Consider the following 14,243-nt stretch of genomic DNA (forward strand, 5'->3'; position numbering starts at 1 on the left):
GACAACTTCTGCTTCCGGCCCAATTATGAAAACTTTCTCTAAGCCAAAAGAATATCCAAGGGCTTGGTTATACATGTGGAACAAAGGGGAAAGGAAAAATACAGAGAGAAAAAGTAATACTTTCCTACAGTATCCTGGTCTGTAAAAGACACATCATGAATAGAAATATCTGATACAAGTGCAGGCAAGTTCTTCTTGCTGAATTGCATTAGGCAGCTCATTGGGCACCAGCCTGGAAAGAAGACTCACTCCCAGCTCTTAATAATTCTCTATGAGCCATTTCACCTCTCTGGACTAAATTTTGTCCATTGATACATTCAACAAACTTATATAAGCACTACTTCTGCAGGAATTTGGGAAGAGTGTGGTATAGGTCTTGGGGTTTAAAGATATGCCTTGACCTCAAGCTACACATAATCAGCCCAGAGCCAACTGCAAGGAAAGCCACATGTCCAGGATGCTATGAGGATGCCAAGGAAGGGAATTTAACATGGCCTGGGGGCAGTAGTCTGTGCTGAGTCTGCACAGTAGATGGTACCCAAGCCAGGATGCTGAAGTGCAGCTCTGAGGGAGCAGAACTAGCAAGAGAAGGGATGTCTGAAGCTCCTGGAGAGGTCAGCGGGGAATTAATCCCCGTGCTGCTCACCTTCACGGTGAAGTCTCCTAAGGACAATAAAGGAACCTGGAATCGCTTTGGGGAAAGAAGTTATATGCTAAGATTTGCACTTTTTCAGCAGCTTAAACAACAAAAAATGTGTTATCTGCAGGTCACAAGTCTGACACAGGTCTCACTGGGCTGAAGTCAATGTGTGGCAGGGCTGAGTTCCTTCTGGAATTTCTGGAGGAGAATCCATTTCTTTGCCTTTTCCAGCTTCTTTACCACATGACCCCTTCCTCCATCTTCAAAGCCAGCAGAGGCAAGTCAAGCCCTTCTCACACTGGCATCACTCTGACCTTTTCTGCCTCCCTTATCCACTTAAAAATTTTTTTTTACTGAGGTGAAATTCCCGTAACATAAAATTACCATTTCAAAGTGCACACTTCACTGGCATTTATTACATTCACAGTGTTGTTCAACCACCATGTATATCAAGTTCCAAAACATTTGAATTACCTAAAAAAAACAAAAAACAAAAAACAAAAAAAAAAACTTCTGTACCCAAGAAGCAGTCACTCCCCGTGGCCCCAGCTTCCGGCAACCACTGATCTTATTTCTGGGTCTATAGATTTACCTATTCTGAATATTGCATATAAATGGAATCATACAATAGGTGACCTTTTGTGTCTGGCTTCTTTCATTTAGCATGTTTTTGAGGTTCATGCATGTTGTAGCCTGTATCACTGCTTCGCTTGTTTTCACGGTTGAGCGATAAACATCCCATTGTATGGATCTGCCACATTTTGTCTATCTGTTCATCCTCTGATGAGCATTTGGGTTGTTTCCACTTTTAGCTACTGTAAACAGTGGCGCTGATTTCGGACGCAGGCAGCAGCAAGCAGCAGCGAGCAGTAGCTGGAAACAAGATCTTGATTCTTAGTTCTCAGACCAGGAGTCCTAACTACAGGACCACAGGGGTCAGTGGTTAGGGCCTGGGTCCCTAGTTCTTGCCCGCCTTGTCAAGAATGAATTCAGGCAAGGAGGCAGAAGGTAAAGAGAAAAGTAAAAAAGCTTATTGGAAAAGCAAAGTACATGTGGAAAGACGCACGGGCAAGTTCACGGAGAGAGTCCCCAGAGTCACGCCTTTGGGGGAGTTTAAGTTTTGTATAAAGGGGTGGTCTTCCAGGTCTTTGTCTTCTTCTTGGCCAATCATATTGTTTTGATCCCAGGGTTCATTTGCCTCTGGGCCCTCCCCTGGGTGTGCACGCACTCCTCCATTAAGATGGATCCTATCACAAAGGCCTCTGGGAGACAGATAGCAAGACTTATTATGGCCTGGCATCCCCTGCCTTTTTGACCCCATGAAGGCTCTTACTCAGGCGTAGTTATCTCCCTTGTCCCAAAGATGGGGAGTGTATGACCTCTTGATCTCTTAACAGGGTTAGCCCCTCTCTGTCCCTACGATAAAAGTGTTCAAATGTCCAGTTATTTACCCTATTTCTGTTTCTGTTTCTTATATCAAGGTGCAAATCTCAAAAGATAGACAGGATTCTGGTCATAAATATGTACTCTGGAACCCAGTTGTCTCTTGCTTTAGGAAATGTAAACAGGGAGCTGGTAATGGATGTCTGGCCTGGAGCTCATCTTCTTCTCATCCCAGAGGTGTGAACAGGCCAGTTGTAAATACCTAGCCTGGAGCCCATCTATCTCCTACCTCAGTGCTATGAATATTTGTGTTTGTTTGAGTGCCTGTTTTTAGTTCTTTTGAGTATATTCTCAGGACCAGAATTGCTGGGTCATACATATTGTAATTCTGTGTTTAACTTTCTTTTCTTTTTTTAATTTATTGGCTGAGTTCGGTCTTCTTTTGCGACGCGCAGGCTTTCTGTAGTTGTGTTGAGCCGGAGCTACTCTTCATTTCAGTGTGCAGTCTTCTTATTCTGGTGGCTTCTCTTGTGGAGCAAGGGCTCTAGGTGTGTGGGTGTGTTTAACTTTTGAAGAATTCACCAAGCTGTTTTCCACAGCAGCTTCACCGTTTGACATTCCTAACGACAATGTATAAGCGTAGCAATCTCATCACATCCTCATCAGCACTTGTTCTTTTCTGTTTTGGTTGGTGTGTGTGTATTATGTGGTGGGTGTCAGGTGGTGTTTTATTGTGGTTTTGATTTGCATTTCTGTAATGACAAATAATGCTGAGTCTCTTTTCAAGATTTGTTTTTTAAATAACGGAATTTGAAGGTTGTGAAAGAGATTTTAAAGGAAGTGAAAAGAAAATAGGAAAACCAGATTTACAGATTAAATCTGATGAAGCCACAAATAAACCATGGGAGTGGGGAAAGAGAAGACAAACAGACTGGAGAAAAATTCAGGAGGTAAAGTTGTTAGCAGTTAGGGACCAGTTAATATAGGAGTTAAAGGAAAAGGAGACTCAAGGCCCCACCATCTCATATGTAAAAGGAGAGGGTGGTGCTGGGATGTGCCCAGCACTGAAGTTCTTTCTCAGAGGGACTCTGCCTTGCAAATATCAAGGAGGCTTATGAGGTGAAATTTACTCAGGGCTCCATAAAATTGATGTTGCACTCATTCACATAGTAACTGCTTCTGAGAATAAGGCTTTCTCAGTGCTGGGACAGCTGAGACAGGACACGATTTAGATGGAAAAAATTCAATTTTTTAAAAATTAATTGCTAATTAATTGAAGTAATTAATTTAAACCTCTAAATATCAGTTGTCATGTTCTACATAACATTCCAGGAGTCAAGTGCCAAAGATTTGTCACCCTGATTAAGCCTACTGCTCTATCAAAATGGGAATAAGGATTCTAATGGGAATTATTTTTTAAAGTTTGTACAGTGGAAAAGAGCCAATGCTCCAGTTCCCAATTAAAGACACAAAAGTTTTATTTTAAAGTAGCATAATTCCCTAATAAGAAAGGCCAAGGTTACATTAGGAGTCATAGGTTTTATAATGTGTCATTTCTTTGATTTCTGTTCTGGTTTAGTCCATTCTTACAGAAAAATGCCAGAGCTGTCACTTTCCCAAACTTACCTTAGACCTGACTTGATTGGAGCCAAAACGGTTTCAGTACAAATACTTCAAAGCTGTGTATGAGGGACTTCCTAGGTGGCGCAGAGGTTGGGAGTCCACTTGCCAATGCAGGGTACATTGTGTCCCTGCTCCAGGAAGGTCCCACATGCCGCAGAGTGACTAAGCCTGTGCACCACAACTACTGAGCCTGTGCTCTAGAGCCCATGAGCCACAACTATTAAGCCAGTGTGCCACAACTACTGAAGCCCATGGGCCTAGTGCCCGTTCTCCACAACAAGAGAAGCCACCTCAATGAGAAGCCCGCACACCACAATGAAGAGTAGCCCCCACTCACTGAGACTAGAGAAAGCCGTGTGCAGCGATGAAGACCCAATGCAGCCAATAAATAAATAAATAAATAGGAAGAAATATTTAAAAAAAAAAAAAAGCTGTGCATGAATCACCAGGAAATTGTTCATGATACAATCTTTTCTTCGCAATTTAGGAATGAATCTAATTCATAAAATAAATTTTTGTTGTGTAATCTCAGCAAGCAAGATCTTCACCTACTTTAAAAAAACAGAAGTGATACATTTATCATCTGTGTTAATGCTAAACAAATACCATTTGGTAGTACTATGGTGAACACATGCTATAACATCATGTGCTGAAACCCACCCAGTTACTCTAAAATATCTTTTTTGAAAGATTGATATGTATCCTTTGGTTTTATCATCACTGTGTCATTAAGATAGCAAAAGAATGAAAGGATTTTGCCCTCCATAAGCTATATTAAAATATCTTTCATTTTCTCAAGTGCTTTTCTCCCATTCATTCACAAGTGTTTATTTCTTTTTCTCAGCTTAGTCATCTTCAAGGCACACAATTCCATTCAACCATTAAATTGAATTACCATCCGACCAAGGAGTTTATATTCTCTCAATCTTATTTCTAATAAGATATAAAATGTGCATTTTTCTAGGACTCAGCATGATCAGGAAATCATCTCCACTGAGGGTTCACAGGGAGGCCAGGATGAAAGATAAAGGTTGAACGGTGAGGTTTGTGAGGAAAGGAAGTAGAGCCAATGTCTTCTTCCTGATCGTGCCTTCCCCAGCTCATATACCTGGAACATTTTTACCCTAATGGGCACTGCTTATACTGAGGCCAGCCAAATTCCTAAACCATCCTATAGGGGAAGCAGGCATCCTAACTTTGACCCTCCCTTTCTTCCCATCCCCCAACTCCTCTTTGCAGGATAAAACATCCTTCATCTCTAGCCACATTTTGTCTTAAAGTCTATTTTGTCTCATTTTAGTATAGATACAGCAGCTCTCCTATGGTTGCTGCTTGCATGAAATATCTTTTTCCATCTAAAAAAAAACGAATATTTGATCTTTGTTCCTGGTTCCTGGCACAGAGCTCCTAAAATCCCTGGAACTTAACCATCATTTGTATGCTAATGGAATGATTCAGGTTGGTGGGGGGAGGGGGGAGTGGTCCCTAAATAGCTTCAGGATGGCAGCTGGTTGCCAGAAAACCAACCATATCATTAGTGGGTTGGGAATTTCAGCCCCAACCCCCATCCCCTGGGGAGAGGAGTGGAGCTGGAGGTTGAGTCACGTATGCCCATGATTTAATCAATCATGCACACATAAGCAAATGTCCATAAAATCCCTAAATGATGGGGTTGGGAGAAGCTCTGAGTTGGTGTATACGTCCACATGCCAGGAGGGTAGTATACCCTGTCTCCAGGGGGACAGAGGCTCTTGTGCTTGGGACATGTCCAGACCCTACTCTATCTACCTCTTCATCTGGCAGTTCATTGATGTCCTTTATAATAAACTATAACAGTAAGTAGGGCACTTTCTTGAGTTTTATGAGTCATTCTAGCAAATCATTGAAACTGAGGTGGTGCAGGGTGCTGATCAGTGGAAACTTCAGATTTGTTGTCAACTGGGCAGATGGGTGAGTTGCCTGGGAACCCCACTTCTGGCTGGTGTTTGAAGTGGGGACAGCTTTGGGGACTGAACCCTTTAACTTGTGGGAAAAGATGCTAAGTTCAGGTAGGTAGTGCCAGAATGGGATTGAACTGTTGAACATCCAGTTGGTATGAGAGAATTGGAGAATTGGTATGAAAAATAATACGTATTTGGTGTCCAAAAAACATGCACCATCCTTTTATTTCAACCTAATTGTTTCTTTGACTCCAAACCATATCTCTTTTACACAGCAGATAGTTGGATCTTGTTTTTTTAAACCAGTCTGATAATTACTACCCTTTTATTGGATTGTTTTATTCCTTCATATTTAACTTTATTATTGACATACAAAGATATCACAGATTCTGTTCCAGACCACCACAAGAAAGTGAATATCACAATAAAGAGAGTCACAGGAATGTTTTAGTTTCCCAGTGCATATAAAAGGTGTGTTTACACCATGCTGTAGTCTATTAAGTGTGCAATGCATTGTGCCTAAAACAACATACATACTTTAATTTAAAAATAACTTATTGCTAAAAATTGCTAACCATCACCTGAGACTTCAGCAAGTCATAATCTTTTGCTGGTAGAGGGTCTTGCCTGGAAGTTGGTGGCTGCTGACTGATCAGGGTGGTGGTTGCTGAAGGCTGGCAGTTGCTGAAGGCTGGCATGGCAATTTCTTAAAATAAGATAATATTGAAGTTTGCCACATCAATTGACTTCCTTTCATGAGTGATTGCTCTGTAGCCTGCAAGCTGTTGATAGCATTTTACCCACAATAGAACTTCTTTCAATATTGGAGTCAGTCCTCTCAAAACCTGATGCTGCTTTATCGATTAAGTTTATATAATATTCTAAATCCTTTGTTTTCATTCCAACACTTCTCACAGCATCTTCACTAGAAGTAGGTCCATTTTAAAAAACAAACAAACAAAAACCTTTCTTTGCTCATCCTTAAGAAGCAACTCCCCATCTGTTCAAGTTCTATCCTGAGATGGCAGCGATTCAGTCACATCTTCAGGCTCCACTTCTAATTCTAATTCTCTTGCTGTTTCTACCACATCTGCAGTTACTTCCTCCACTGAAGTCTTGAACCCCTCAAAGTCATCCATGAAGATTGGAATCAGCTTCTTTTAAACTCCTGTTAATATTTTTTGATATTTTGTCCGCTTCCCATAAATCAAAAATGTTCTTAATGGCATCTAGAATGGTGAATCCTTTCCAGAAGGTTTTCAATTTACTTGTTCAGATCCAACAGAGGAATCACTATCTATGAGAGCTATAGCCTTACACAATGTATTTCTTAAACAATAAGGCTTTGAAAGTCGAAGTTACCTGTTGATTCATGGGCTGCAGAATGAATGTTGCATTCGCAGACATGAAAACAACGTGAATCTCATTGTACAGCTCCAAAAGAGCTCTTAGGTAACAAGGTATATTTGTCAATAAACAGTAATATTTTGAAAGGAATATTTTTCAAAGCAGTAGGTCTCAACAGTGGGTTTAAAATATTCAGTAAACCATGTTGCAAACAGATGTGCTGTCATCTAGGCTTTGTAGTTCCATTTATAGAGCACAGGCAGAGTAGATTTAACATAATTCTTAAGGGCTCTAGGATTTTCAGAATGGTAAATGAGCATTGGCTTCAACTGAAAGTCACCACTCGCATTAGCTCCTAACAAGAGAGTCAGCCTGTCCTTTGAAGCTCTGAAGGCCGGCGTTGACTTCTCTCCAGCTATGAAAGTGCTGGATGGCATCTTCTTCCAATGGAAGGCTATTTCATCTACATTGAAAATCTGTTGTTTAGTGTAGCCACTTTCATTCTTTATCTTGGCTAGATCTTCTGGATAACTTGCTGCAGCTTCTACATCAGGATTTGCTGCTTCACCCTGCACTTTTATGTTATGGGTATTTTTTTTTTCCCTTAAACCTCATGAACCAACCTCTGCTAGTTTCAGACTTTTCCTCTGCAGATTCCTCACCTCTGTCAACCTTTTTAGAGCTAAAGAGTGTAAGGGCCTTGCCCTGGATTAAGATTTGGCTTAAGGGAATGTTGTAGCTGGTTTGATATCCTATCCAGACACTAAAACTTTCTTCATAAAAGCAATAAGGCTGCTTTACTTTCTTATTAATCATGTGTTCACTGGAGTAGCACCTTGAATTTCTTTCAAGAACTTTTCCCTTACATTCACAGCTTAGCTAACTCATTGATACAAGAGGCCTAGCTTTCTGCCTATCTCGGCTTTTGACATGCCTTCCTCACCGAGCATTTGATTTCAAGTGAGAGACATGCAACTCTTCCTTCCACTTGAACCCATAGAAGCCATTGTAGGGCTATTAATTGGCCTGATTTCAATATTTTTGTGTCTCAGGGAATAGGGATGCCCAAGGAGAGGGAGAGATACAGGAAAATGGCCTGTCAGTGGAGCAGTTAGAACACATACAACATTATTGATTAACTTCATGGTCTTACAAGAGTGTGGTTATGGTACCCCAAAACAATTACAATAGTAACATCAAAAATCACTGATCACAGATTATCATAAAAAATAATTTAAAAGCTTGAAATATTGTGAGAATTACCAAAATGTGACACAAAGACACAAAATAAGCATGTGCTGTTGGAAAAGTGGCACCAAAAGGCTTGCTCAATACAGGGTTGCCACAAACCTTCAATTTGTAAAAAAAAATGCAACATCTGTGAATTGCAATAAAGCAAAGCACAATAAAACAAAGTCTGCCTATAGTTGGATTTATGTCTCATTTTGCTTTATAGTTTCTATATCTCATGTCATTTTTGTGCCTCCATTTTTCCTTCACTCTGTTCATTTTGCATTAAGTGGACATTTTCTGGCATGTGATTTAAATTCCTTTAATGATTTTTAAGGTTTATTTTGGAGTTATTTATTAGTGCTTGTTCTAGGATCAGTAATATTTTAAGTTGTTAGAATCTACTTCAGATTTATATTAACTTAATTACTATAATATGCAGAAACTTTGTTCCAATACAGCTCCATTCCCATTCTTTAATTTTTGGTGTTATTATTGTCAGATATATTAAACCTATGTGTGTTACAAACCCAAAGAATACAGTGCTATAGTTATTATTTTATGTAAACTTATGTCTAAAGATAAAAGGGAAAAATATATTCATAGCATGTTTATGTTAACTGACCTATTTATCAGTTCTGGTTCTCCTTATTTCTTTCTGTGAATTTGAATTACCATCTGATTTCATTTTCTTACTCCAATTTAGTATCGTTTACTCTTTCCCCACTCCTCTGTGCTATTATTACCAAATAAATATATGTTATAGGTCCAACAATATAATTTCATAGATATTGTTCTATGTAATTTTTAAATCAGTTTAAAAAAGAAATACATAATTGAGCTTTCTTTTATAGCTCTCCACATAATTATCTTTACCATATACCTTGTTTTTCTATGTGAAATCAAATTACTTTCTGGCTTACTTTCTTTTCAGCATCAAGAACTTCCTTTAATATTTCTTGTAAGCCAAGTATGCTAGCAGTGAATTATCTCAGTTTTTGCTGATCTGGAAATCTTTATTTTGCCTTCATTTTTGAAAGATATTTTGCTGGGTATAGGGTTCTTGCTTGACAATTTTTTTTCCAGCACATTGAATATATTATCCCACTTTCTTTCAGACTCCACTGTTTCTGACAAAAAGTCAGCTGTTAACTTTATGGGATTTATTTCTCTGTGTAGAGTCATTTTGCTTGCTGCTTTCAAGCTTTTCTCTCTCTTTGTTTGACTATGATGTGTCTGAGTGTGGATATCTTTGTGTTTAAACTTCTTGAGGTTAATTAACTTTTTGAAGAGTAAGTTGTTTTTATCAAATGGGAAATTTTCAGTCATTATTTCTTCAACTATTTTTTCTCCCTCTTCTCTGTCCTTTCCTTTTGGTATTCCCATTACATATATTCTGATACAATTAATGCTGCCCCACATTTCTCTGAGAATCTGTTCATTATTCATATCTTCCCCCATTTTTCAGGTTGCATAATCTCTATTGATCTAGATTCAAGTCTGCTGATTTTTTTCTTCTACCAACCAAATACAGTTTTGTATCCCTCTATTGGATTCTTATAAAAATAGTTCATCACTTCCTGTTAATTCTTTTTGTTGTTAATTCCATCAATTCAATTCTGCCTTCCAGAGGTGACCTAAGCCTGACCCCTAGGCACATTCCTCCTGAGAGATTTCAGGACCTTGTCTTGCCAACTTTCATGGAAATTTGGTCAGCATCATTGGATTCAAGCTACAACCATCCACTGTCTGTAAGGAAAATGCCATTATTTCTGTTTTAAATAAATGAGAAAATTAAAACACAGAACTGAGCAGTAATTTGTCCAGAAAACAAAGGACTGGAGCCCAGGTCTTCAGAGTTTGAACCAAGCCAGTTATTGAGTGTGTATAAAAATCACCTAGGGATTTGTTTAAAATCTGAGAACAGTAATACAATAGGCAACTAGTTACAGGTTAAAAAGCACTTAGGAGAGAACAATAGTCTAGCCAGGCAAGTCCAAACATGGAAAATGAAAAGAAGAGGAAACACTTCATTTTCCAACAGAAAGGCTGTTACTACACTGGAGTCAAGAGAAAGGACTGCAAGCTGGGACTTAGTGACCAGATCGTTCTTACCCTTAATAAGAATTCAGTAAGAACATTATTTAAGTAAGAACATTATCCCAGGTATGACTAACTTTCCCAACTCCAAATAACTTTAAAGAAAAGTCTGACAATTAGAACGTTTTAAGCCATTAGCAGAAATGAGAGTTTCAAAACAATAGCTTTAGATCGCATCTGGAGTTACATGATTTCCCTATTTTAAAAAAAAAAATTTGTACCTATTTTATTCCAACAAGACTTAAGATTATTTCCAGAATTTATTTTCATGCAAACACTTACCAACTGTCTGTGATGGCCCTGCCACCAATGACTCATAAACAGGGAATTGAATACACAGATTCAAACCTGGTTTGTGGAATCAGGCAGTCCTAGATCTGTGCCCCAGCTCCTTTCCTTATTAAGGTAAAACCTTGGACTTGCTATTTGACCTCTTCAATCCTCATGTTCTTTGTAAAACAGGGAAACCACATCATCTACTTCACTGGATTTTGTGGCAGTTACATTGTTTAATTCTCCAAATATTGAAGACATGACTCTTTCAAACCTATACTGAATATGAGACAAAGGTATTTAATGCACTAATGAGGAAACCAGCAGGATCACAGAGCTGAGTGAAAGGCATATGGGAAACACTGGTACACATAATAAGTGAAAAATAGTGCTAGAATAAGGTTGCTAAATTAGGAGGGTGAGTCAAAAATTATCTTCACTCCAGTTATATTAAAGTTATATTGAAACTTCTATAAACAGCCAGAGTGTGGATAATTTTTGACTCACCCCCACAGTTTTAAACTGGTACATCCTATAGAGTAATAAAACAATATTTTGGATTGTCTTTTCTATGGAAATTATTTATATTTCTGCCACCTAAAAGTTATTTGAAATGTATCAATCTGCTGCAGGTTGACATCTAAATTCACCTGGGCCTGAATCAGCAGTAAATGGGAAGTCAAACAAAGACGTATGCCGAAAGAATTAGGTAATCCTTGAGTAGTCCTGTTAGATGATATTCCAGCATGGAAAGACATGCTGTCCTCATTTTGCCTTATTTCCAAGTTTGGAGTAATTTTTCTTAATACACCTTAAGTGTTTACCACAGAGCTTGCTACATAATAGCACAGTGCTGAAAATATGATCGCATGTTTATCATTTCTATCTTTATAATCCTAACTCTTCTGCACACTAGCTGAGTGGTCTTAGGCAGTGTTCTCTCTTTGCTTTAGTTTTTTTCATCTATAAAATGGGGATAATGGTGTTTTATACCTCACAAGGCTATCGGAAGGATTAAGTAAGGATTTAATACCCACAACACACTTAGTATCTGGCACATAGTAATCACTAAATAAGTGAAAGTGAATGCTGTCATTCTCCAGAGGACTTGGTGTCACACTACAGCCAATATTTTCACAATATAAGGAAATGAAAGGGGAGGAAATTGCTGTAATGTTGAGAGGATGGGCACAGCTGGTCAGAGGATGCCCAAAGACCTTTGCAGCTTGAACTTCGACTAAAGAACACACTATTTATAGCTGTACTGGGAAAACAGCTCACCCCTGCCTCAAACATTATTAAAATAGACCTGTTCCAGGGCTCCGAAAGCAAAGATAAATTTCAAACTCTTGTTTGTCTACTTTTTGTCCTCATCCTCACATAGTAATAATATACAACACACTTTCACAGGTTACTACAAGCACTGCCTAATACTTCTAGACCTCTTGTGACCATGACATCTCTCCTTGGGGATGAAAATGTTAATTACTTTTTACTAAAAACACGTTTGACAGCCTTATTTGATGTGGAAATAGAAAGCAAATGTCATCACTAACCAGAAGCTCTACACAATCACAGCCCAAATAGCCAAGAAGCTACACTATTTTCATATTTTCTGCTCTGTGTGGAGGAGCATCTGAAGTGTGTGTAGAGAAGACTATTCTCTTCCCATCAATATTCTCCTGGCATTGGTACATTGGGGAATGCACTTTAGACCAATGATCAGCTTATGCTGGTGTAAATAAGACACCCATCTGAGCACTGCGGACTTCTCTCTTCCATGAGTCATTATATGTAGGATAAATAACATGATTACAAACACCCAGAACCCAGAGTCAGCCCAGCTATTTTTATTTCAATGCACACAATTTTGGGGGGCGGGGGGTGCATTGGGTCTTCATTGCTGTGTGCGGGCTTTCTCTCTAGCTGTGGTGAGTGGGGGCTACTCTTCATTGCAGTGTGTGGGCTTCTCAGTGCAGTGGCTTTTCTTGTTGCTGAGCCTGGGCTCTACGCATGAGGGCTTCCGTAGTGGCAGCCTGCGGGCTCAGTAGTTGTAGCACGCTGGCTCTACGGCACACGGGCTTCAGTACTTGTGGTGCACAGGCTTAGTTGCTCTGCAACAAGTGGGATCTTCCCAGACCAGGACTCAAACCCATGCCCCCTGCGTTGGCAGGTGGGTTCTTAACCACTGCACCACCAGGGAAGTCTGTGCACAAATATTGATGAAAATAGGTTTAAGGGCAGTTCCAGTGGATACAAGTTACTAGGAGGTCACCTGGAGTTGTGTCTCTTTCCTCCTAGGTCTTGATTCCTAAGTTGAGATTCAGCTCTATGAAGCCAGAGAGCACAGACTGTGAATGCACAGAATATGCGCATTTTAATAAGCCCATTTCAAGGATAAGATGGGGTATATTGTGTCAGCCTGTAAACAGGTGATTAGTGTTGAAAAGTTATCATGGCCTTTTCAGAAGTGATTCATCCTTCTCTGTTTATTTATTCAGCTATTCATTTGTTCACTGTCTCTAATGATAGAAGTACTAAGTATGTTACCAGTTTCAGATAATCTGTATATCACAGAAAAGCAAAAGGGAATAGCCAAAAATTCTGCATAATTCCACATCCCAAATATAATCCTGGCATCAGGTTTTTGTTTTGTGTACTTCTAGAGTCTTATGTGAGAGAATGAGACAGATCATACCTTTGTACATTTGTTCATTCATTTGTAACCTGCCTGGCAGGCAAGAGTTTTTCCAGTTATCTTAGTCTACGTAACAAACCACCTCCAAACTTAGTAGCTTTAAAAACATCAATATTTATTTTACTCACAAATCTGCCGTTTGGGCAGGGCTTGATGGAGATAGCTTGTCTGTGCTCCACTTAGCACCAGCTGGGGTGGCTCAAAGGCTGGGGTGGCATTATCTGAAGGCCACCTGGGCTGCACGCCTGGTGCCTGGGCTGGAAGACTAAGACCTGAGACTGAACAATTGGGTGTCCCCAGGCACCTCTTGTTTTCTATATGCTCTGCCCTCATGGTGTCTCTGGCATGGTAGCTTCAGGTGGGCTGGACTTCTTACATGTCAACTTAGAATTCCCAAGTTTTGTGTACTGTCTGGAGTTGGGGGGGACACTTTGTCACCTTCTATGACTTAGCCTTGAAAGCACATAGCATCACTTCCACCACATTCCACTCATTAGAACTGAGTCACTAGAATCAGCCCATATACATGGGGAGGACGAACTGGAATCAACATTCTCAGAGGAGCATCAAGGAGTTTCTGAGCATGTTTTAAAACCACAGGGAACTTAGCAACTAAATGAATAGTTGAATAAATAAATAGGGAAGGCTGAATCACTTCTGAGAAAGGTTGTGAAAATCTTTTAACACTAATCATCTGGATTTTTAAAATAAATTTATTTATTTATTTATATTATTTATTTTATTGGCTGTGTTGGGTCTTCATTGCTGCACATGGGCTTTTTCTAGTTGCAGTGAGCAGGGGCTCCTCTTCATTGCAGTGCTTGGGCCTCTCATTGCAGTGGCTTCTCTTGTTGCAGATCACAGGCTCTAGGTGCACATGGGCTTCAGTAGTTGTGGCACACTGGCTCAATAGTTGTGGCTCTCGGGCTCTAGAGTACAGGCTCAGTAGTTGTGGCGTACGGGCATGGCTTCTCCATGGCATGTGGGATCTTCCCAGACCAGGACTCGA

The sequence above is a fragment of the Hippopotamus amphibius genome, chromosome 11 (genome assembly GCF_030028045.1).
Source record: "Hippopotamus amphibius kiboko isolate mHipAmp2 chromosome 11, mHipAmp2.hap2, whole genome shotgun sequence".
NCBI classification, from domain to species: domain Eukaryota; kingdom Metazoa; phylum Chordata; class Mammalia; order Artiodactyla; family Hippopotamidae; genus Hippopotamus; species Hippopotamus amphibius.